Source organism: Nipponia nippon, unplaced genomic scaffold (genome assembly GCF_047370975.1).
Source record: "Nipponia nippon isolate SJK-2023a ecotype South Korea unplaced genomic scaffold, ASM4737097v1 scaffold_11, whole genome shotgun sequence".
Lineage (NCBI taxonomy): Eukaryota > Metazoa > Chordata > Aves > Pelecaniformes > Threskiornithidae > Nipponia > Nipponia nippon.
The window spans coordinates 9,714,926-9,738,719 of NW_028262302.1; positions in this window are offsets into that span (position 1 = coordinate 9,714,926).

Here is a 23,794-nt window from a genome sequence, read left to right on the forward strand (position 1 = left end):
TTCCAGGAAGATTATTCCAGATCAGGTAAGATCTGAAATATGGTATGTAGTGACATGTTAATATAACAAGAAAGTAAGACTTAAGTCAGAAATATCAGCATCCCTGACTGTGTTTTATTCATGTAAAGTCAATCAGACTGCTACCACTCCACTTCTAACAAAGAAAATGCCAGATTGCTGCAAGTGTCTCGGGCACAGTCCTGGCACAGGCAATGGCAACATTGCCAATGACGTGACTCTCTAATGCAGCCCATTTCCTGCATCAATGTTGTGGGCCAATTTTCTGTGAGTTGCTCATGATTATTTTAAAACAGTAATTCTATATTGGATACATTCAATTTGCCCCAGTTTTAAAAGCTCAAAAGACAAAATTGTCAGCAGATTACCATGAGGGTGGGTGGAAAGGGGAAGTGTGTTACTACAACAGTGAATGTCACTTGGATTAAGTCAATTAAGTCAATGGACTTAATATACATGCACGAGTATTTACACATCTTGATTACAGAGGTCAGTATTTGATCCAAGGCAAGTTAAGCTCTGGATATTAAGCATGAGTGTGCTCGTGCAGATATGGCCCTAATATGTTGCAATCTAGATTCTTAAAGCCTTATTGCTTACATTCAGGTGCGTATGTGAGTAACTGACCTTCATAGAATCATAGAATCATACAATGATTAAGGTTGGAAAAGACCTCTGAGATCATCAAGTCCAACCATTAACCTAACTGCTGGGTCCACCTCTAAACCATGTTTCTTCAGTTTTACCACAGAAGTTTCTTTCCGTAATTTTTATGATTAAAAGCTTGAATACTTGAAATTTAAGGGTCATGATAAGAAGATATATTAAATAGATTTTTTTCTTTAATTTTTTTTTCGTTCTGTGGAAGCTAATAATTAGTAAATTATTCTGGTAGCCTTCTTCTGATTTGCAAATTCAGAGGTACCAATATTACAAGAATCCATCAACATAAAAGGCTTTTCACAAACGTATTTTTTACTTCTTTGGGCTAAAGGCCCCTTAATAAAGTACTTATATGCTTTTACCATAATTACTGAAGTTCAGAGACAGTTCTCATTTAGTCCTCTGGCCCCAGGATCTGCCTTGGTAGTAAGGGTTTCCTTATTACTTGCAGGTGCCATTATAGGGTGAATTCAGTGCCCCTCTAATTCTGGATTTGGTCCTGAGACACTAAATGATGAAGCTTTTATCTCTATGAAAATCAAAACTATTATACTTCATTTTGGTAGTTTCTGTAACTACCTCCTGGCAAGCCTCTGTATAGGCTGTGCCCTGTCTATTCAAGGAAAATGAACTAGTTTTGGCCTAGGCTGCTTTTTTAAATCCTCACCTGGAGCATGCTCTCTGTTGACATTTTGAGGTCTCCCCTACACAACTACTCAGGAAACAAAAGCAGCTTTTATCATAGAATCATAGAATCGCAGAATCATAGAATCATAGAATGGCTTGGGCTGGAAAGGACCTTAAAGATCATCTAACTCCAACCACCCTGCCATGGGCAGGAACACCACCCACTAGACCAGGTTGCTCAGGGCCCTGTCCAACCTGGCCTTGAACACTGCCAGGGACGGGGCGTCCACAAACTCTCTGAGCAACCTGTTCCAGTGCCTCATCACCCTCTGAATAAAGAATTTTTTCCTAACATGTAATCTAAATCTCCCCTCTTTCAGTTTGAAAACATTCCCCCTTGTCGTATTGCTATCTGCCCTTATAAAGAGTCTCTCCCCCTCTTTTATATAAACCCTCTTTAAGTACTGGAAGGCCACTATAAGGTTTCCCCAGAGACTTCTCTTCTCCAGACTGAACAATCCCAACTCTCTCAGCCTGTCTTCATAGCAGAGGTGCTCCAGCCCTCTGACCATCTTTGTGGCCCTTCTCTGGATCTGTTCTAAAAGGTCCACATCTTCCTTGTGCTGAGGGCTCCAGAGCCAGATGCAGTACTCTAGGTGGGGTCTCATGAGGGCAGAGTAGAGGGGGAGAATCACCTCCCTGGACCTGCTGGCCATGCCTCTTCTGATGCAGCCCAGGATATGGTTGGCTTTCTGGGCTGCGAGTGCACATTGCTGGCTCATATCCAGCTTTTCGTCCACCAGGACCCGCAAGTCCTTCTCTGCGTGGCTGCCCTCAGTGAGTTCTTCTCCCAGTCTGTACTCACGTCTGGGGTTGCCTCGACCCAGTTGCAGGACCTTGCATTTGGCCTTGTTGAACCTCATGAGGTTCACACAGGCCCACTTCTCAAGCTTGTCCAGGTCCCTCTGGATGGCATCCCGTCCTTCAAGTGTGTCAACTGCACCACTCAGCTTCGTGTCATCAGCAAACTTGCTGAAGGTGCACTCTGTCCCACTGTCTATGTCATTGATAAAGATATTGAAAAGCACTGGTCCCAAGACAGAGCCCTGAGGGACACCACTCCTCACCGGTCTCCACCTGGACATAGAGCCATTGACCGCGACTCTCTGGATGCGTCCATCCAACCAATTTCTTATCCATCGAATAGTCCACCCTTCAAATCCATATCTCTCTAATTTAGAAATAAGGATGTCTTGTGGGACTGTGTCAAAGGCTTTACAGAAGTCTAGGTAGATGGCATCTATCGGTCTTCCCTTATTGACTGTTGCAGTCACTCCATCATAGAAGGCCACCAGATTGGTCAGGCACGATTTGCCCTTAGTGAATCCATGCTGGCTTACTCAGATCACCTCCTTGTCTTGCATGTGCCTTAACATTGCTTCCATGAGGATCCATTCCATGATCTTCCCAGGCACAGAGGTGAAGCTCACCAGTCTGTAATTCCCCGGGTCCTCCTTCCTACCCTTTTTAAAAACACGGGTGATGTTACCCTCTTTCCAGTCACTGGGGACCTCACCTGACCACCATGACTTTTCAAATATGATGGAGAGGGGTCTTGCAACTACAACAGCCCTGGGATGTATGTCATCAGGTCCCATAGACTTCTGTTTGTTTAGTTTTATCAAGTGGTCTCGAACTTGCTCTTCGCTTACAGTGGCAGGGCCTTCGCTCCCCCAGCCCTCTCCTAGAGGTTCTGATACTTGGTAGGTGCAGGAAGCCTGGCTGCCAGTGAAGACTGAGATGAAGAACTCATTGAGTACCTCAGCCTTCTTCATATCCATTGTCACCAGTTCCCTACTCATGTTTATCAGAGGGGGCATGGTCTCCTTGGCCTTTCTTTTCTGACTAATGTACTTATGGAACCCCTTCTTATTATTCTTCACATCCATTGCCAATTTCTGTTCCATCTGTGCCTTGGCCTTCCTGATCCCATCCCTACATGGCCTAGCCATTTCCCTGTACTATCCTCAGGCTACGTGTCCCTGCTTCCACTGTCTGTGCATTTCCTTCTTACGCCTTAGATTGAGGAGGAGGCCCTTGCTCAGCCACACCGGTTTCCTTCTTGCCCTGCCTGATTTCTTACATAGGGAGATGGAGAGCTCTTGCACTCTAAGAAAAGTGTCTTTGAAGAGTTGCCAGCACTGTTCCGTTCCTTTGTCCTTAAGGACAGTTTCCCAGGGGATCTCACCCACTAAAGCTTTAAACAGCTGAAAGTTCACTTCTCTAAAGTTCAGGGTCCTGACTTTGCTCTCTGCGATGCCCATGTTTCTCGAGATCATGAACCGAACCAGGGCGTGGTCGCTACAGCCTAAATTGCTTCCAATCTTCACCTCTTTAATGAGTTCCTCTGCATTGGTGAGCACCGGGTCCAGCAATGCTTCTTCTCTGGTTGGTTTGTCTAATACCTGGACCAGAAAGTTATCTTCAGCAGACCTCAGGAGTCTCCTGGGTTGCTTGCAGCCTGCTGTATTGCTTTCCCAGCAGATACCTGTGTGGTTGAAATCACCCATCAGGATGAGTGCTGGCGAGTGCAATGCTTCCTGCATCTGAAGCAAGAAGGCCTCATCAACAGGCTCCTCTTGATCAGGCAGTCTATAGTAGACTCCAGCCACAAGGTGACCTTTATTGGTCTGATCCTTAAGTTTTACCCACAAGCTCTCAACTAGCTCATGGTTGGTTCTCAGAGGCAGCTCTTCAGAGTCTGTCCATTTCTTAACAGACAGGGCAACACCCCCTCTCCTCCATCCCAGTCTGTCTCTTCTGTATAGCTTGTAGCCTTTGATTGCCATGTTCCAGTTGTGTGAATCATCCCACCATGTTTCTGTGATAGCAATCAGGTCATAATTATCTGATTGCACCATGGTCTCCAACTCCTCTTGTTTGTTATCCATGCTGCATGCACTAGTGTAGAGGCACTTCAGCTGGGCTGCCAGCCTTGTCGCCTTTTGGGAGGAGCCTTCACTAGTTCCTTTGGGATGATTTACAGGCGCTTCCCTGCTGCCTCCTGAGGTGTTCTCTCGTTCTTCCCTGTTCCTCTGAAGTACATCCCCTGCCCTCACTGAATCTAGTTTAAAGCCCTGCCGATAAGTCCAGCCAGCTTACTCCCCAGAACATTCCCACCTGGTCAGATGCATCCCATCTGTTGTCAACATGCCCCGCCTCTCGAAGGTACATCCGAGATCATAGAACCCAAAGCCCCAACCGTGGCACCAACCACACAGCCAGTCATTCACCTGATCTATTCGCCTCCTTCTTCCTGGCTACCCGCCTCCTGCTGGAAGGATAGAGAAGAACACAACCTTTGCTCCGGATCCCTTCAACATCTTTCCGAGGGATATGAAGTCCCTTTTGATGTTTCAGATTCTCCTTGTTGTAGCCTTGTTCGACCCTATGTGAAAGAGTAGGAATGGATGATAGTCTTCCGGCTTTACCAGGCTTGATAGCTTCTTTGTGATATCATGGATGTGGGCCCTTGGCAGGCAGCAAACCTCTCTAGAGAGGTTGTCCAGACGGCAAATGGGTGCTTCAGTGCCTCTCAGTGAGGAGTCCCCAATTTTAAAAGTTATTTATTACCATTTTTTTCATAAGCCACATAACTCATAGTTACATGATCAAAAACATCACTAGTTACAGTTAGAATCAGTTATTCTGGAGGTTTTACACCCATCAGAAAGTTTCTTTCTTTGACAAATCAGGTTGAATTGATGCAGCTCAGTTTATTCAGTTTCTGGAAATTATAACATTTAGCATTTTATTTCTTCAAAACATTTAATGAGCTTTAAGAAAGTTCAGAAGTTCTCAGACTTTTGTGTTTGTTGCCTGTCTTAGTGAATCAAAACAAGTGCTGATTATATGAGGGATGCAAGGTCGTGTTGTCCTGGATTTTCTACATAATTTCTACCTAATTAGTCTCCTTAAAAAGTGAAAAACAAATGAAATTTCTTAAGAGGAGTATTACTTGTTAACTTCCATACCCATAACTAGAAAAATGGAAACATTTATTCAGAAGGAAGAAGAGATTCTTCTGAGAAATTTGGATAATACCCATAATCTTTCTGCCAGAAGTATAGATATACCTACCAGCTTTAAACAGGGTGAAGAACAGAAGGAATATATTTGGTGATTTTGCCAAGACATGTAATAGCCATACAGACAAATAATCAATAGCAGAAAATGCCCCAAAGTTAAAAATACACTCAATGTCCAGTTGATGATTAATAATGAATGGGACAAGCCGGGGTCCCTTTGTGCTGGTTTTGGCTGGGATAGAGTTAATTTTCTTCATAGTAGCTAGTATGGGGCTATGTTTTGGATTTGTTTTGGAAACAGTGTTGATAATACAAGGATGTTTTTGTTATGGCTGAGCAGTGCTTACAGAGTCAAGGTCCTTTCTGCTTCTCACACCACCCCACCAGCAAGTAGGCTGGGGGCGCACAGGAAGCTGGGAGGGGACACAGCTAACTGACCAAAGGGATATTCCATACCATATGACATCATGCTCAGCATATAAAGCTGGTGGAAGAAGAAGGAAGGGGGGCACATTTGGAGCAATGGCATTTATCTTCCCAAGTAACCATTATGCGTGATGGAGCCCTGCTTTCCTGGAGATGGCTGAACACCTGTCTGCCAATGGGAAGTAGTGAATGAATTCCTTGACTTGCTTTGCTTGCATGCATGGCTTTTGCTTTACCTAATAAACTGTCTTTATCTCAGCCCATGAGTTTTCTCACTTTTACCCTTCTGATTCTTTCCCCCATCCCACTGGGGAGGAGTGAGCGAGCACTGTGTGGTGCTTAGTTGCCAGCTGGGGCTAAAACATGACACCTTTATTTCGCAGCATCTTCATCAGTGACCTGTGTGGTGACACAGATTTCTTCTCAAAAAATTTCCTAATCATAGTAAAGTAGGGGGAGTGGCTGACACAACAAATTGCAGAGCTTCAGACCAGAGGGATCTTGAGACTCTAGGGGATTAGATCAGCAGAAAATCCATAAAGTTTAAAAGAGAAAGTGAAAAGTTCTGTATGCAGGGCAGAAAAAAAACCCCATGTGTCAGTGATACCAATTGGAATGCAACTGACTGAGTAGCAGCCCACAGAAAAGGACCCAGGTGTTAAGCTGGACACCAAGTTGAATATAAACCGACAGTGTGCTTCCACCATGACTAAGGCAACAACAGCTGTGGAAATGTTAATAGAAATGTGACTAGCAGAACAAAGGAATATATTATCCCTCTCTGCTTAGTTGTAGTGAGGTCACATATACAATGACCTAGACAGTTTTTGGTTCCCTAGTTCAAGAAAAATATTGAGAAACTGGACAGGGTTCAGCAGAAGCCTACTAAGACAGTCAAGAACTATGGGAATATGACAAATCAGGAGGCAAATGGGCTTCTTTTATCTGGCAAAGAGAGGTCTACAGTATGTATAAGTATCTGAATGTGTGTTACAAAGTTGATGGAGCCAAGTTCTTTTTTAGAGTCAGGCAAAGTAGTGCAGCATTGGAACAGGTTCCTGAAAGAGGATGGTGCAGCCCCTGTCCTCAAAGCTTTTCTAGACCTGGCTAGACAAAGCCATGTCTGATTGGTTCTAGGTTTGGCACTTTGAGTGGAAGGTTGGATGAGAGTTTTACAGAGGTCCCTTCCAATCAGCATTTCTATGATTCTATGGTTTGGTCAGATAACTTTGCTTGTGAGAAATGTACATTTTTAAATGGATAACATGTAAACTATTCTAAAACTGCAAGTCAGTTCATTTGCATTGCCCTTAAAATAATTAGGAGATTCCTCAGAAAGAATTTGTAAAATATGCACTTATTTGCATTTTGCTGTACTTACTAGAAATGATTAAAACATTTCAAAATCCAGCTTGAAACTTAAAAAGAAGGCACAGTTTTTGCACACAAATGTATACTCCATCTGTAGTACTTCCAAGGTTTAGATTTAATGACATGGAAGAAAAATGATCTGCATGATCAGAAAAAGAGGACAGGTTGCATGCTATAGTTTCTCTCTATTAAGATTTCAGGATGGGCATTCAAATGGCATTTAGGTAACTAACTCCTATTGACTTTCAATGAAAGTGAAGTGTCTAAATGCTCCTCCTGCCTTTTAAATTCTAGCATGGGGTTCTGTTCAAGAATCCTTGAGCTTATTTTGTCGACATACTTGTAAGTCAAAGAAGGTATTTTAAATTTATTCTCCTTCGAAAAGTAATTGTAAAAAGATATTAAAGAACATTGGAACCATGCTGAGACAGAAGAAAAAGTCCTGAAAAGCTGCTCCTTGGACTCCTCCCAAATAGACTGAAAAAGATACAGAATGATAGCAAAGAAACTTTGACTTTCCATCTGCTGGCCTCAAAAGAGAGAAAAAAAGATTTATTTCCCCTGAAGCTACTGACAGATTCACTCTTGTAAGCCTCTGGGAATAGAAGTAAAAAAGATTGTGAACAGTTTAATGCTGCTTCTTCGATTCTGGGAATTACAGCCCTATTTTTTTCTTCCTTCTCTGAATCTTGAGGAAGGTATGTACAGTTTACATGTTTGTTCTGCAAAAGGTGTGCCCAGGTAGAGGACCTCCTGCAGCAGGTGGCTGAGCTGCAGGAGGCGGTGAGAAGGCTGCATAACATCAGGGAGGCTGACAAGGAGTTAAGATAGCTGGTTCCAAGCACAGTCTGCAGTGGACCCACAGCCCATGGCCGAACAGCCAAAACCTCCCCCCACCGGCACACACAGAAGGGAAGGGGGGGCAATAATGCAGAAGAATGGAAGCTTGCAATGGCAAGGACCAGCAGGAGGAAGAGACTTCCCCCGAAGCCTGAGGTGCCCTTGCAGAACCACTTCATCTCTCTGCAGACTGAAGAGGAAAGACCCAACACATCAGGAGAGACGCTGGAGCTGAGTAAGGCAGCCCGATCTGCTCCCTGTATAACAACTAGTGCAACTAAGAAAAGGCGATGGGTGATAGTAGTGACTCTGTTCTGAGGTACGGAGGCACCCATTTGCAGACCTGACACAGTCTCTAGAGAGGTGTGCTGCTTACTGGGGGCTTGTATCAGGGATGTCACGGAGAGACTACCAAGCCTCATGCAGTCCACTGATTGTTATCCGCTGCTGTTGTTTCATGTGGGCACCAATGATACAGCCAGGAGCAATCTGAGGAGTATCAAGAAGGATTACAGATCCCTGGGAGTGGCGGTGAGGGACTCTGGAGCTTAGGTAGTTTTTTTATCAATCCTCCCGGTCAAAGGGAAGGGGTTTGAAAGGGTCAGTCAAATCTGGCAAATCAACAAATGATTACAGGACTGGTGCCACAGCCAGGGGTTTGGCTAGTTAGACCATGGGACTCACTTTGAGAAACCTGGTCTACTGGGGGCTCATGGGGTCCATCTGTCAGAGAAGGGGAAGAGTGTCTTCATTCATAGGTTTGCCAAGCTGGCGAAGAGGGCTTTAAACTAAAGTTGCCGGGAGAGGGGAACCTCAACCCATCCCACTCCTACCAGTTGGATGCCAGTGCCAGCAATAGATACCCAGAGCCTGGAGAAGGATCACAGGTCAGCAGGAGTGCACCTGAAGAGCAGCACAAAGGAATTCCAACCAGTATGTCAGCTTCATCAGGGGCCCAGCTTAAATGCCTCTATGCAAATACATGCAGCATGGGGAATAAATATGAGGAGTTAGAGACGTGCACATGCCTGCAGGGATATGATCTTATCAGCATCACAGAGACGTGGTGGGATGGCTCCTACGACTCGAGTGTTAGAATGGAAGGATACATTCTCCTCTTTAGGAAGGACAAGCAGAGGAGACAATGAGGAGGTGTTGCCCTCTATGTCAATGACCAGCTGGAGTGCATGGAGCTCTGCCTGGGAATGGATGAGGAGCCGACAGAGAGTTTATGAGTCTGGATTAAAGGGAGGGCAGGGACAGGTGACATTATAGTGTGGGTCGGCTACAAGTCACCTGACCAGGAAGACTGAGTGGATAAGACCCTCTATAGACAGACAGGAGAAGCCTCATGTTCACAAGCCCTGATCCTCATGGGGGACTTCAACCACCCCGATATCTGTTGGAGGGACAACACAGCAGGGCATAAGCAATCCAGGAGGTTCCTGGAATGCATTGATGATAACTTCCTTCTCCAAGCGATAGATGAGCCAATGAGAAGAGGTGCTCTGCTGGACCTTGCTCTCACCAACGAGGAGGGGCTGGTGCGGAATGTGAAGCTTAAGGGCAGCCTTGGCTGCAGTGACCATGAAATGGTGGAGTTCAAGATCCTTAGGGCACCGAGGAGAGCACACAGCAAGCTTGCTACCCTGGACTTCAGGAGACCAGACTTTGACCTCTTCAAGGATCTGCTTGGTAGAGTACCACGGGATAAAGCTCTGGAGGGAAGAGGGGCTCAGGAAAGCTCATTAATATTCAAGGATCACCTCCTCCAAGTCCAGGAGTGATGCATCCCAACAAAGAGGAAGACAGGCAAAACTGCCAGGAGGCCTGCATGGATGAAAAAGGAGCTCCTGGATAAACTCAAACTCAAAAAGGAAGCCTGTGGAGAGTGGAAGCAAGGACAGGTAGCCTGGGAGGAATACAAAGAAATTGTGCAAGCAGCCAGGGATCAGTTCAGGAAAGCTAAAGCCCTGATAAAATTAAATCTGGCCAGGGATGTCAAGGGCAATAAAAAAAAGCTCCTATAAGTATGTCAGTGATAAAAGGAAGACTAGGGAAAAGGTGTTTATGTTACTAGGCTATGTGCAGATTGGACTACCATTCCTGTCTGCATTATTTTGAATATATTTCATGCATGGTCAACAGTCATCCTTAGGCTTTTGGTACCTGTTTTGTGGAATGCAGCCCTCATATTCTTTGATGGAGTCACTTTAGTAGTAAAAAAAGAAAACCTTATTCTGTGTGTTTTTTCCAGAGACTGAGATTGTGTGAATATGAAAGATGAAGAGAGAGGGGTTACGTAAATAATTAACCTTTGAAAATAACTCTTGCTCTTGGAGTGTACATATCAATATGATATAATTACCAGATTTTATTCACTGTTGGCTGAAGATCGCCATAGGTAATTTAAACAGTGAGCTTGCATTTGCATAATGTACAGGCAGCAGGTTCTTTCAAATCCTCCCTGAGACGAGGCCAACCTGTCTGTGTACCTACTTGAGATGCACCAGTAGTGTTTAATTTTCCCATTTCTAGGTTTCTCTTAATCTCTAATATCTTCTGACAGTCTTTTAAAAGGTATTACCAATACTTTGATCTGAATTGAATTGATTGACCTCTGATCAGGTCAAATCTAATCAGAATTGGAAGAAAACATCAGCTGTATTCTGGTAGAATCTTAGTGGAGTTTTCCAAAACCTTAGTTTGGATTTTTGATCAGCCTGGAGCTGATTTTCTCATCAGCTATCCAGGCTGGTTTTTGAAGTAATGGCTTTTAAATGAGTCCAGATCAAATGTGATTGTGTATGGGGCACAGTTCAACAGACCAAGTGAGGAAGTTTGAAGACAACCAGAAGATAGTTTGAGATACAAATAGTTAGAAATTTTCTGAAAATATTTTATTTTCCTCTCCAGTTATATGTAAAAACAAGAGACTAAGAAACATTTTCCATCATGAAAAAGCTGATGTCTGAGAAATTTGAACTCTTCTGTAGTATGCCGTAGACTGTCTGTGTAGTAACTGGATCAGGAATTTTGTCTGCTTTTTCACAAGAGGAATTGACCCATTTCAGGTTAATTCTGATGAAAAATGGGAAAATGATTTTCAGGGTATAGAAATCCATTTCTATTCCTAAGTCATTTTCCAGACAGTGAGTTTGTAAGTCAATGGGGTAAATTTCACTTCAGATTTTAATTACAGTCAAATTTCTTAAGAAGCACACACAACTGAATTAGAATTAAAAAAAATACTCTTCACGTTGAGCCTTAACAAAAGAAACTGTGTTTATCTCACAGCCTTCCTCTGTATTATCAGACTCCTGAGCCTGGGAGCCAGGTGGTAACAATATGTGAGGAATGACCCAACAATGAAATACTTGGATTTTTATTGCCTACCAGTGTGCATCAGTATCATTCATTTGATTGACACATAGTAACATCTCTTTCTCCATAAAAGCTGCAGTTTTGCTTTATTTATTTAGGTTTCAAGCCAATATTCAAGTTTCATAATGTGTTAATGTTTGCTTGTAAGCAGTAAAGTGAATGCTTGTGCGTTAATGCTGACAAGGACGAAATTATTAAGTGACTGGAACTAAACCTTTAGTATAGGCAGGACACCTTTTATTTGTCCACCATCCTGAATAGCATGTAAAGCATAACATCCTGCTGCTTTTGAAACCATAAAAATCACCTTAATGTGGGGGTGAAGAGATTAAATATCACTTAAATATATGATATCTGGTGTCCAGTGAAATCCTATTCATCTGCCCTGTACAGATTCCTTTTGGCAGCTGATGCTCCTTGCGGCTGCCTTTTGTTTTTTATTGCCTGTGGATCTTCACTCTATTGTCAAACATTAAAACATTCCTTTTTGTTCACTTTAATGGCCCGCAGGGGAGATTAAAGCTCTTTGTCATCTAAAAAGTAGCACAGTTTTCTGTTCGTTATGCCCTGTGTCAAGCTGTCTTGCTTATTTTAGCACTTCAAGTCTAGTGGGGTCAAAAATCTTTACTATCTTTGGGATATGGACTGCTTTTTTAGGCTATTCTGCTTCTGTTCTCTCTAACTTCTGAAATTAAGATACCATTCAAGAAAGCCATTTAGGGAAGTGGCAGCACTGTCTATGTTGTAGCCCAGGAAGCAAATACGGAGATCAGGATTTTTTTTTCTAATTAAAAGTAACTAAGGAGGTGTATTTTCAGTTCAGACGAAAAAACATATAATTACTGCTTGTAAGCCCATTTCAGAATCCTGGGTATAAAATACTATGAGCTACATATTTTCAAATATACTTTTTCAAAGATTGAAGTTACCTATGAATTAGATCCTTTTTTCCTAGGAATTTTTCCTTCAGAACTCAGAATAAACTTTCTCCCATTAGCCTAACATGCATTTCAAGAATATTTTACTTTATTATAATTTTATTTATTTATTATATTTTACTTTATTATAATTCCAAATTTCAAAAACTGTAGAAAAGTACAGCTTTGTACAGTTAAATAGATTATTTATTGAAAAATAAATTTACAAAGAACTGCATCTAGTTCTGAAGAAACCACATGCGCATGGTCTTCCTACTGATTGCTACAAATGTTTTCCTTCTGTCGATTTTTTTCTTTCATACACTTGCTATACAGATTGCTTTCGTTCCCTCCCTCTCTCCCCATTTTCTGATTCAAGTCTAAAATCCATGACCTGGTCTAACTTACCATTGTAGAAGACATCCAGTCTTCAAACAGATCTCAAATGATTTACTCTGTTGAGAGTCACTTGGTGGGCAGGGTTCTGTGAAAGTTATCTTGTTTGCCTTTATTATTGTTTCTGTAAAATAACAGACAGTAGACTCTTCTAAATGGTGGGCAGTCTGGTTAGGCTTAACCCTCTCAGGGATGCAATCAAGATTTTTCTCACTGCTAATTATCAATTCTGTTATTTTGCCAAAAGAATTGTTTGGATTAGTATTCAACTGCCCACTGTCATGGAGAAAAGAATGATGCCGCAGTAAGCAGTTGAGGGCCAAAACTGTCCACTGTTTTCAGTTTATGGACTGCCTTGTACAATGGAGAAATAAGAGTTGTCATTATTATATTGAATATATTTTTTTCAATTATAATAGCTATTTTGAAGACTGCCATTGTGCATGTATAATTATTTTCCCAATATACTGTGGGTTTATCAACTTTGAATTTCATTTGCCATTTTATTGAACTGTCCCTTAGCGTTAGGAGATCCTCCCAAGCTATTTGACAGCTGTAGTTTTTACTATTCTGAATAGTTTTTTATAATCTACATATTATGATATTTTATTATTTAAGTGCTTTTCTCAATAATTTTTAAAATGTTGAATTGTACAGTAGAAAGCCAGTGTTATCTATCAGGCTGTGTGAAATTGTCTATTTAGTCTTATTGCTGTCTTTTATTCAGCGATGTACCTATCGGCAGACCTTCTCTCTTGTCCCATGATCTACAAGTTCTTTAGGAGTGCTTGGCCAGGAAATTGTCAGAGCTTTTAGAAAATGCAGTGTATATCATCCTTATATCCTATATCATCCTTATGGACTCCTTTAAAATACTGGTTCTAAACTCTTTTAAGAAGATTTTTATGTCATTAAGTTTCTTGACAACATTTTTTGGCTTGTCTTAGGTAGATATAATTTGCTAGACCTTTTCCTTGCCTTACTGACTTCCTGGCTTGACCTTGGACTTTCCTTTGGTCTTGTTTGATGATCACTGGACTGCGGCTGAAACTGGTCTGGCTCTTCTCCCTTTGCTGGAGTGCTGTGGGGCCTGCCTTGCATTGTTGTCACCTTCAGCTCCCCTTCTCTTGTGGAACAGCCAACTGCTGCTTCTCCTCAACACCACCATTGTTTGCAAGCATTAATTTCATATTTATCATATTTGTACGGAAGTATCTGTAGATTTAGTCTTAGCCTAGTTCCTTCTGGGTAATTGGGGTTTTATTTGTTTAGACAGTTTTTTAACTGTGTCCTTAAATGAGTGCATTCAATGAAGCTCACAGCAGTTTGGCATGAAAAACTGTAGCTGTGGAAGCATATTCATGAGATGTTCAACTAATCTGCATTCTGCTATCTCATTCAGCAAGAACAATTTACAGTTATGCTGTGGTAGAGAATTTAAAATCTTTTATGAAATTTGTTAATTTCTTACGTACACCCAGCATGGAATATACAGCAGTATTTCTGTCCCTCTCAGGTTTGGACAAGTGTATTTGTTTTTTTTTTTTTTTTACTTGACTTTACTCCCTGGTCTTCATTCTCCCTCTCCTTGCATTCATTTTTAATTTTCTCTTTCTTCATTTTTCACTACATGATTTTTGCATCAGAAGGCTTTCCTTTTCATTGTTTTTTGATGTCTTCAGCCCAACATGTCTCTTCTGTGAACTCAGCAAACTTTGAGCTTGGATAGTATTCTGGATCTTAAAAGAGTGTCATTTGCTCTTGGGAGGTATTTTCTGATACTACACAATTAATAAACCCATAAAGTAATTTATCTTAATATTATTTGGGATTTACTTGAACAGTATAAAAATTCCTGTTTTGGTCCCATGACACTTCAAACAAATTTATAGAGTTCCTTGGCACAAGTATATAAGTTAATGGGTAGGAGACACAAAATGATTAGACACATCTTGGAGTAAAGAAACAACAAAACTTACGAGGCAGTTTTGCTAGTAATTGGTCACTCGGCTAATATCACACACTATTTTAGGAAAACAAAATGTCATTTTGTGCTGGGAGCTTTTGTTCTAAGAAGTGACCAAGTTGGCCAGGAAGACAAGCAAATGAACTCTTGTATTCTTATAGAAGAAATTCATTAACTTGCTACTGCACATGATATGACTTTCTGGCTCACTGCTTGCTTATAGATGGGGTCAGACATTGACTAAGGAAAGTTTATAATGTCCCAGCAATGTGACTCTACTGCTGAAGAGATGGGGAATAGAAGAGACATTTCCTTTCTTCAAGGCTGTGAAGACTGGTAAGTGATAATAAATTTAATCCAGGCCTTTTCTCACCTTAGTTTTAATTTTAGAGTACTATATGAAAAATTTGCAAATGTTATTCCCTTGTTCACATTTGAATTAACTTTTTTTGTGACAGTGAGGTGGGCAATTTACCTTCCTTTCCACTGGGAAGATGTAAAGTAATCCAAGTAACAATTTCCTGGTTTAGACCTTGTCTTAAGAAGATGTCAAATGTCGTCACTGAGGAGAATTCTCTCTAATGATAATTTAAATTAACAGATTGTATTTCATACATTGTACAAGGTATTTGAACTTCCAGATGGGACCAATGGCAAAAAGACAGTGGGACAACCCAGAATTTACTCTTTCTGCCTGACTTAAGCTCTGTGATTGCAAGAACAGTTGGAAAAGGTTAGTATTTCTCTCTATCCCTAACTCAAATTTTCTGAAGCTGTTAAGAAGGAGAGGTTACTGAGCAAAGAAGAAAGGAGTGACAACCTGTAAGAGATTCTGCAGAGGATTTGTTTACATAATCACACTTGTTAAGGATCAAATAAAGGAAAATATTACCACAAGAGACGAAAAAAAAGGAAGAAAAGCCTATAATTGTAAAACATAAGTGGACATGTTAATGCTGAATGTCAGACTTGCTTTTAGCTTGTCTAATGATCATTATATGCTGGGTTTTTTATTTAAAAACAAAACAACAAAAAAACCCCAATAACAAAACTCCAAGCAACTAAGCAAGGATGCCATTCTTATCCTACTTGCATGATTTTGGAAAGTGTAGTACTAGTGGTGCAAACCAAGCTTAATATGCCTTCAGAGATTACTTAGTGATTCCATTTCAGATGTCCTTGCAGTTCTTTGGCCTCACAGTGGACACAGTAGGAATGATTTTTGTTAGAAAAGCACCAGGAATTTCAAAGTCAATGTGTTTAGTGCAGCACAAACACAAGGTGAGAGAAAGCCTGTACTCCAGAAAACTTACAGTCTTAAATGGAAAAGAAATATAAAGAGATCACTTAAAAACTTCCATTAAGATTTTGTTTTTCTTGAAGTGAAGGGGACTTCCAGTTGAATGAGTACCACTGCAGAAAGCAACGACGTGCCTTATAAATGAAAGATTTTCACAAGCAAGTGAAAACCCATAATTTATTTTTTAATTTAAAATTTCTTTGCTTAGAATTTTTCATCTGAAAAATATTTAATTTTGAAGGAAAGTTAGAATACTCCCCTAAAACTTTTGGCCAAAACAAAAATAAACATTAGTTTATTTTTATCACTATTATAATGACATTTTCCATGAGGGAAAAAACTAATAAGAAAACCTTCATGTGCTGACTAGCTTTACTTATAAAGGACAATAAAGATAAAATAGCTTTGCCAGACAACACAAAAAGTCACTGGTAGAGACGGGGCTTGAACACAGCTCCTTTAAGTCATACTCTAGGAAAACAAACAGTGAGACACAAACTGTTTTGGACAATCTTTCCAAGAAGTTACAGTTACTAGAGACATAGTGTTTAAACAATTCCCTTCTTCCCAGAACAAGATTCCTCAGTACTTTTGGGAAAAGTCAAGCAGTTTTCAGAGATACTCTCAGTAGTCCTGATAACTTGTGGGTAAATAAAGACTATATCCCCAGGACTGTGACGCTTAATATCTTTAAAAAGTACATATTTAGTGTTGCAAGGGCAAGAGCTATGATGTTTAAATAAATAATAAAAAAATTTCTAATCTTCTGCATTTCAGCATTTGCTATTTTATTTGGGTTATTGTTCAGTAAGGTATAATGGACTGAAGGGTTAATAGTTTAGAACGTATGCTCACATAGATATGTCTTTTTCAGCTTGACCATCCCACATATGAATGTTGTTTGAATGAAAAGCTTTGCAATAAGCCAGGTTAACGCTGTGACCACTTTTCAAAAGTGACCCCTTTTTTTAATCACCACAAAATTTTGAAGTGGAAATAGTGATTGGCAAAGAATGGAGTGACTTTATTTATCTAAGGCTAGAGTGTTGTTCTGTGATGATGTCTAGAGCTTTGAGAAAGAAATGAAAGAGTATTTCAAGAAAGGCCAAGTTAAGGATTATTCATGCTTAATAATGGAGGCACTGAATATTGGGTATAACACACCATATAAATGTCAAAGTATTATCAAAGAACTTGTAGTAACTATGACTAAAAAGATGTGATGTAAAGATTGTGACATAATCTTCTTTCCTTTTTTTTCTTGAAAGAGATAATTGGGAAAGCTCATAAAGCAATATATGCATTCACTTTGCACAAGCCTGCATGTTAGGATGTGCCTGCCTGTATTTTGCAGATCTATTGCTAAAGGCTTAGAGAAAAAGAAGTGATCAGAGAATATGGTGAAAAAAGTCCAAGAAATACAAAATAAGACTATTGCACACACTCATGCCAGTGAACCTGAGGAGGGAGAGAAAGTTTTACTCAAAACCATTCCATTTGACTTTGACTGAAGAATGGCCCTTTGTGATTAACTTTAGCTAGGTCTATATGTTGGTAAAGGGGACTAAAAGATTAGTTATACCTCTTTGTGTCCTTTTCAATTGACTGGTTTCTTTGGAATTTGGAAGACCACTGTTCCTTTCTATTTTCAGCACACAGATGGACAATGTAAGGAATACAGAGAATGCATTGCACCTTGACTTCAATTACTCCAGCATGCCAATCTCAAAAATAGACTGGAAGGATGGAAGGATGGAAAGCTTCCAGCAATGCCAGAAATGAAATGTGGGCTATCAACTTGAGCATATGGAAGAGTCTTTCACCACAATGGAAGATCAGGCAGGGGAACTACAATTTTGAGTTATGTAGTCTTTATTCTGATTTCTTCTAAGGTTGTGCAAAAGCACTAAGCATTTTCCAGAGTTCAGCCAAGTCACAGGAAAATCTATACATGTAAATTCTTATATCTGTAGTCATCTCTATTACTTGTTTCATTTCTAATTCCATTCCATGTTTTTTAAAGGTGACATGACTGTGTGACCAGTTACTCAAGATGTCTGATGGCAATGTTTTGCCTACTACTTCGTGCCTCTCTTATTTCATATTTTGTTTACGTTTTCCCTGCTTCACCCTGAGTGGATGTTTCCACTAAGATATCCGCAATAACTCCCATGTGAGTCTTTTTCTTGAAAGTTTCCCCAAGTACAAATCACATCAGCATAAGCTCGTACTTGCCACTGAGAGATCATCTAGATGCAACAACCAATATCAGACAAAAAATATGAGAAGCATGATTTTTTTTCATGACATGCATCCTCAGTAAAGTACTAATCAACTTCAATGTACAAAAATGTACTTACCAAAGAACTGTTGTATTATTTTCCAGTAAGGAAATAGCAAAGACATATTTCCTGTCTTTTCACATTAGTTTGGTCTCACCCATTTTTTCTGCATGCCATCTTATGCATTTGTGATGCTTTGTAAATTGTCATTCAAGCAGAAGAGGAAAGATTGAGAATGCCCTTAACCTAGGTTTTATGAAATCTCATCAGTTAAGGGGGAACAGACAATACAGTAACACTTCTTAAAAACCTGACTCTGTCCAACATGCATTAGCTGAGTTAATTTGAATGGATGTAACTCCCCCTTCCTTTTCTCACTTCCTGAGACCTCAACAGCTTATTTCAGCTGAATATGGAATGAGGAAAATGTGAGCGTAACTTCTTTGTTGTAGCAGTGATGTTTCTAGTTCAAAGTATTTTACACTAGTAAGAATCTGAGGACACAGTATTTGACAGTAATCTATCACTATATGCATCAGACATTCTGCCTCCACCAGCGGCTCTTAACTGGTATTTCAGAGGAAGGTGAATTACTTCCCTGTATGAATAATACTGTCCTCCAGTTTGGGAAGTGTTCCATTCTAAACATTTCTTCCTGTTGCTCCAGCTAGAACTGGTCCTGAATCATGAGCTTTTAACATGCATCTTGAGTTCTGATCTGAGGCACATTCATGCCAGTCAGTAAACTGCTGCAATTGATCCTTATTTGCACTGGCTCTTTTTTTTTTTTCATAAAGACATTGTGAACTTTGCTAAATTTGCTAGATTGTCTCCTGCATTTTCAAAGACAGTCATTCTACCCATCTTGAAGGACTTCTTCAATACTAAACTACAAAGCCTTATGTTAAGTGAAACACACCTTTTGCTTGTTTCATGATGGTCCTCTTTTAAACCTAAAAAGATCTCTTGTTCTGTTGGAGGAACAGGGTTAAAAGAGGATGACAGGGCAGGTTTCCCAATGCCCTTCATAAGAATTTCATATGGCTTCACAACAGCTCTTTAAACTCTATGATTTCTGATAGGATTATTCCTGGTCTCAATGGCAGCAAAACAGGGACTTATCTAATTAGATAAAAGGACATTGAAGATGAAAGCTGTTGTAAGCTGTATGAAAGCTGTTTTCTTTCATAACAACTAATGCTGGCATATGTACATGGAAGAGAGAGGAAGGATAGCCTAGTAGATTAACATGCTAGACTATTGCCCAGGTGACCTCAGTTTTACTTCTGCCTTGTTAGTGACTGGTTTAGTGCTCTTTGGTGTATCACACTGCCTTTCTTTATCTCTTTCCCAACCTGTAGCATAAGAATCTGTATTATTTTTTAATTTGCTTTGAAATGCATGAATCAAAAGGGACTACTGAGAGCATTATTTTATGCCTAATTGCGATGATGCAATAATTTTCTAAAATCACTATTTTATAATTCAGGGATTATGGGGAATTTAATTGTCATCATTGAATGGCTTTGTTCAGGTTAGGAATTGCTGCATAATCATTTCACCTAGAATGCTGGGGAGGTGATGAGCAATCCCATCAGTTGTTTGTTTTTTTTTTTGTTAGATGAAATAAGAAATTCTAATTTTCGTGATAGTTTTTGTTGTACTTGGAAAATAACTTAAAATGCCAAGGAAATATATTCTAAAAGGTCAGTAAAAAGAGTTTTGAAGCTGTGTAATATGTATATTATCTTAGCTTCAAGTGCAGAGAGTACTTTATATTGTATTTATGGCCCAGTTCTAAAGGTTTCAAGCTGAATTTGACAGGATCTGTAGGAACTCAACAGCTCTGAAGACCATGTTACTTTTGAAATGTTAACAATGGGCTGCCTTGGGAACAAAAGGTGTGTGCTTAAAATGCCACCTTCCCTTGTGTACATGTCCACATCATAACCTTAATGCAATATTACTGCACCAGTCTTCTTGGTGCACTTTATAGTTTGATCTGGAAAGCTTGCTTCTAGGCTGAGAATGCCATGCTGTGACTTCTTACCTGCAGAGTTTTTGCTCTTTCTCCTAGAATAGACTGAAGTGGGTAAGAAAGGAATAAAGATGACAGGTACTAATTAATTGGGGCAGGTTTATTAGAGAGAAACTTGTTCACAGTGTATTGGTTAGAGGTTCAAAAATCATAATGAATAGCTTAAGACATCACGGTCTTTTAACTTAGGCTAGGTTTTAAGCAGTTATTTAAGTGTTAAACAGAACATCATGTCATCAGTTGTAGATTAATCTAGTCACCTGAGGTGGTCATTCATGGTTTTGGAGCAGGTCACCTAACCTATGGCTTTTCAAAATGTTACTTAACTATGTATGATCTCTGCTTATTCATAGGACTGCGGTGTTAATGAATGCCCATGTGACAGGAATGCAGTGAAATATAAAAAACAACACAGAAAACCTCTACAGCTTCCAAAAATCCCTCTTTTAGAAACCAAAGACCATTTTGAAGTGTAAATACTTAGCATTTGGCTTAAAGAGTTTCAGGCACAACTTTTAATTAATCATAATTGGTCTTGGTTTTCTGACTTTGTATTTATAAAGCTGAAAGTTTCATAACAATACCTCCTAAGTACTGGCAGATCCAGAAGGACAAATCAGTTTAGCAATGACAGCTTTCTAAAAGCTGATCAGTGGAGAGGCAGAGGCAACAAAATAGATGAGCTTCCTTCTGCTTGGTCATTGCTCTAGCCAACTGAAAGATGATCAAAACCTGCAGTGATCTGATAGTTGTTCGCAGGCTTTTCAGAATGAGATTGAAGACCCAAGTAAAATTCTAATGAGATGAATGACCTAATTCCACCACAGGAAAAAACAAACAAACAGAAAAGCCCAGAACCCAGTAACAACAAAAGATCTCCCTAGAAAGGCAGTGTCTGTCAACTTTGTTTAAAGTCAAAGTTTATTGCTCTCAGATGATGCAGTTCAGTGTAACACCATTTACTTCAGAGGAAATATGCCATTTTACCCATTGTAAGAATGTGGCATACTGCTTTCTCTGAAGCTGTGTTATGTTTTGCGAGCATAATAACGGAAAAGATGAAGTCTTATGTGTTATCATGATGGATGTCATTAGTTTCACACAGCAGCTGCTGAACATGTGATGCATTAGTTGTGCTAACTGTGGGACAGGAGAAGTTGCTATAGGTTCTTTAAACCTTGTAACAAATTTGCTGTCTCAGATTGAGTTAGCTGTCATCTTTATTTAGTCATGACAGCAAAGGCCCATTGACTTTAACAAAGACTTAGGAATTTTGTCCATAGTAAACCTAGGAGATGCAGTGGTTCTCTTGAACTAAGAAACAGTTTACTTCTTTATGGTCTTTCCAAAATAACAAATGCAGCCCTTTCACTCTTCTGCTGATGATACGTGTTTTCTATAGAGACAATGATGTTTTTATAGCTCTCCTACATGGAATTTCTAAAGCAACTATCTCTCTGCCTCTTTTTTTTTTTTTTTTAATCGATGGAATGACCAAATTGCAACACCTTGTAATTTATTTATCTTAGAGGTATAATTAAATGGACTTTATTTATGTATGTCTAGCATAAAGACCTACTTTACTTAGATTTATTGGGATGTAAGAAAGGCAAAGAAAGCCATGAACTGTGTTAAACAAAGGTCATTTTGTATCAAGTGATCTAAACTACTGTATTTACTTTTCTTCCCTTATTTTGTTCAACATTTTTAGGTTTTTTTAGGTCTGTTAAAATATGAGCCAGTGGGTCTTGGAGATGGAATCCTCCATCTAATCACAGGTAGTGCAGGGCAAACTTATGTTGAAGAACAGCTTTCAACTCACTACCTATTGTTGACATAGCATTCAATCATGACTAGGTGGGCTGTTCTAATGAAAGGTAGAAGCTTAGTCTTACAGATCATGAGGTCTTGGAAGTTTATTTTATGACTTTAAGAAAAAGATAGTTTTGTCAACGTTAAGGCAGTTTAAACTCCACTGGCTTTTTAGGTTCACTCCTAAAACTCCAATGGTCTGAGATACTAAAACTGTTCTTATGGCCAAAATATTGTTCTGAAAAGGACCTAACTTTTAGCTTTAGCACATCACCATCAATGACTGTCTTTTGGTTTTTAAAGATAAATGGAAATTACATTTCAACAAGGTTGTGTACCCGCATTTTGGAACCCCAGTATTTCTTTGCCGCTGCAAGACTTCTTGTTGACTAGCTGAAATAAATGGGAGATTTTATATTGAAACATTTTTAAAACTGAAACAGTATTATGTTTCAGAAAAAAAAGTCCTCTTAACATGGAATTTTTTAATTTTTCCTTGAAAAAATACAAAACTAAAATATTTGAACAGATAACTGTTTTGGGCCTCCAATGTTGTTTCAGTTAAAAGCACTTTGCGGCTATTCAAAAGAAAGCATTTTTTACTATGGTAAAAAGTGTTTGCTAAGCATCAGTGCAAATTTGAGGTAAGAACAAATGTTACAAAATCAAAATTGTTAGTTTTCAGGAGAAAAACTAAGCAATTATAAAACAAGCATTCTGTGTTGCAAAAGACTGTTTTCAAATGGAGAAATGTAAGAGAAAGCTTTCAAATGATGTGTTTTATTTTGTTTGAATCATCTGTGAAAGAAGACAGCTAAAAATGTAAAACAATATAAATGCGTAAAGAATTAAGGGCAATTATGTGTCTTTCCATTGCCTTCTTATAACAGAGTTGAAAGGACGATTTAAATAGAAAAAAGTAGACTCTGCAGGTTCATAATGGAAGAGAGACAATTTGAAGGTAAGTGCAGGCAGCAAGAATGTCTTGGGTAAGAATATTGGTGAAGAAATCTGACCATTTTTGTAGCATTTCCAAGTCCCACTCCTAGATAACTGAATTTATAAACAGCTACTGTGGTTTCTACTTTGAGTAGCAGTTTGAAGACAGTGGAAAAGTAAGAAAGAGTGGATGGGGTTTAATTAAGCTCATTGTCTTCTCAGCAGGAGAAGAAATGAAGTTCATATGGCAGTGGCTTTTCCTATCCTAAAGTGAGAATTATCAGTTTCCATTTGTATTACAGTGAAATAACTTTAAGGAAAAAATCTTACCAGAACTTAGAAAATTAGCTTTGTGGAGCAGAAATTGTACCTCTGTCATGGAATAAAATAATCCACATTCACAGGCAACCAAAATATATATATTCATTTATTTTTATAGGTATATATATAAAAACTCACAGGTGTTATATAAAATTTTTGAAAGAGGATATCTGCAAATGTGCTGTATAGCCATAAAATGAGTATACTGTAAGAGAAACACAAGACACAAAAAAGAAGTGCTGAATGAAAGGTTCTTCTTGGAAATATAATACATCTTTGTCAAAGGGAAGAGATGGAGATGATTCGTCTTCTCAGTCCAATAATGCATGAAGGTGTCAGAATCCTGTGTACACCAGTAGGCCCTAATTGCCCCAACCAACTTCACCTGACACCTCCCCACACAAAC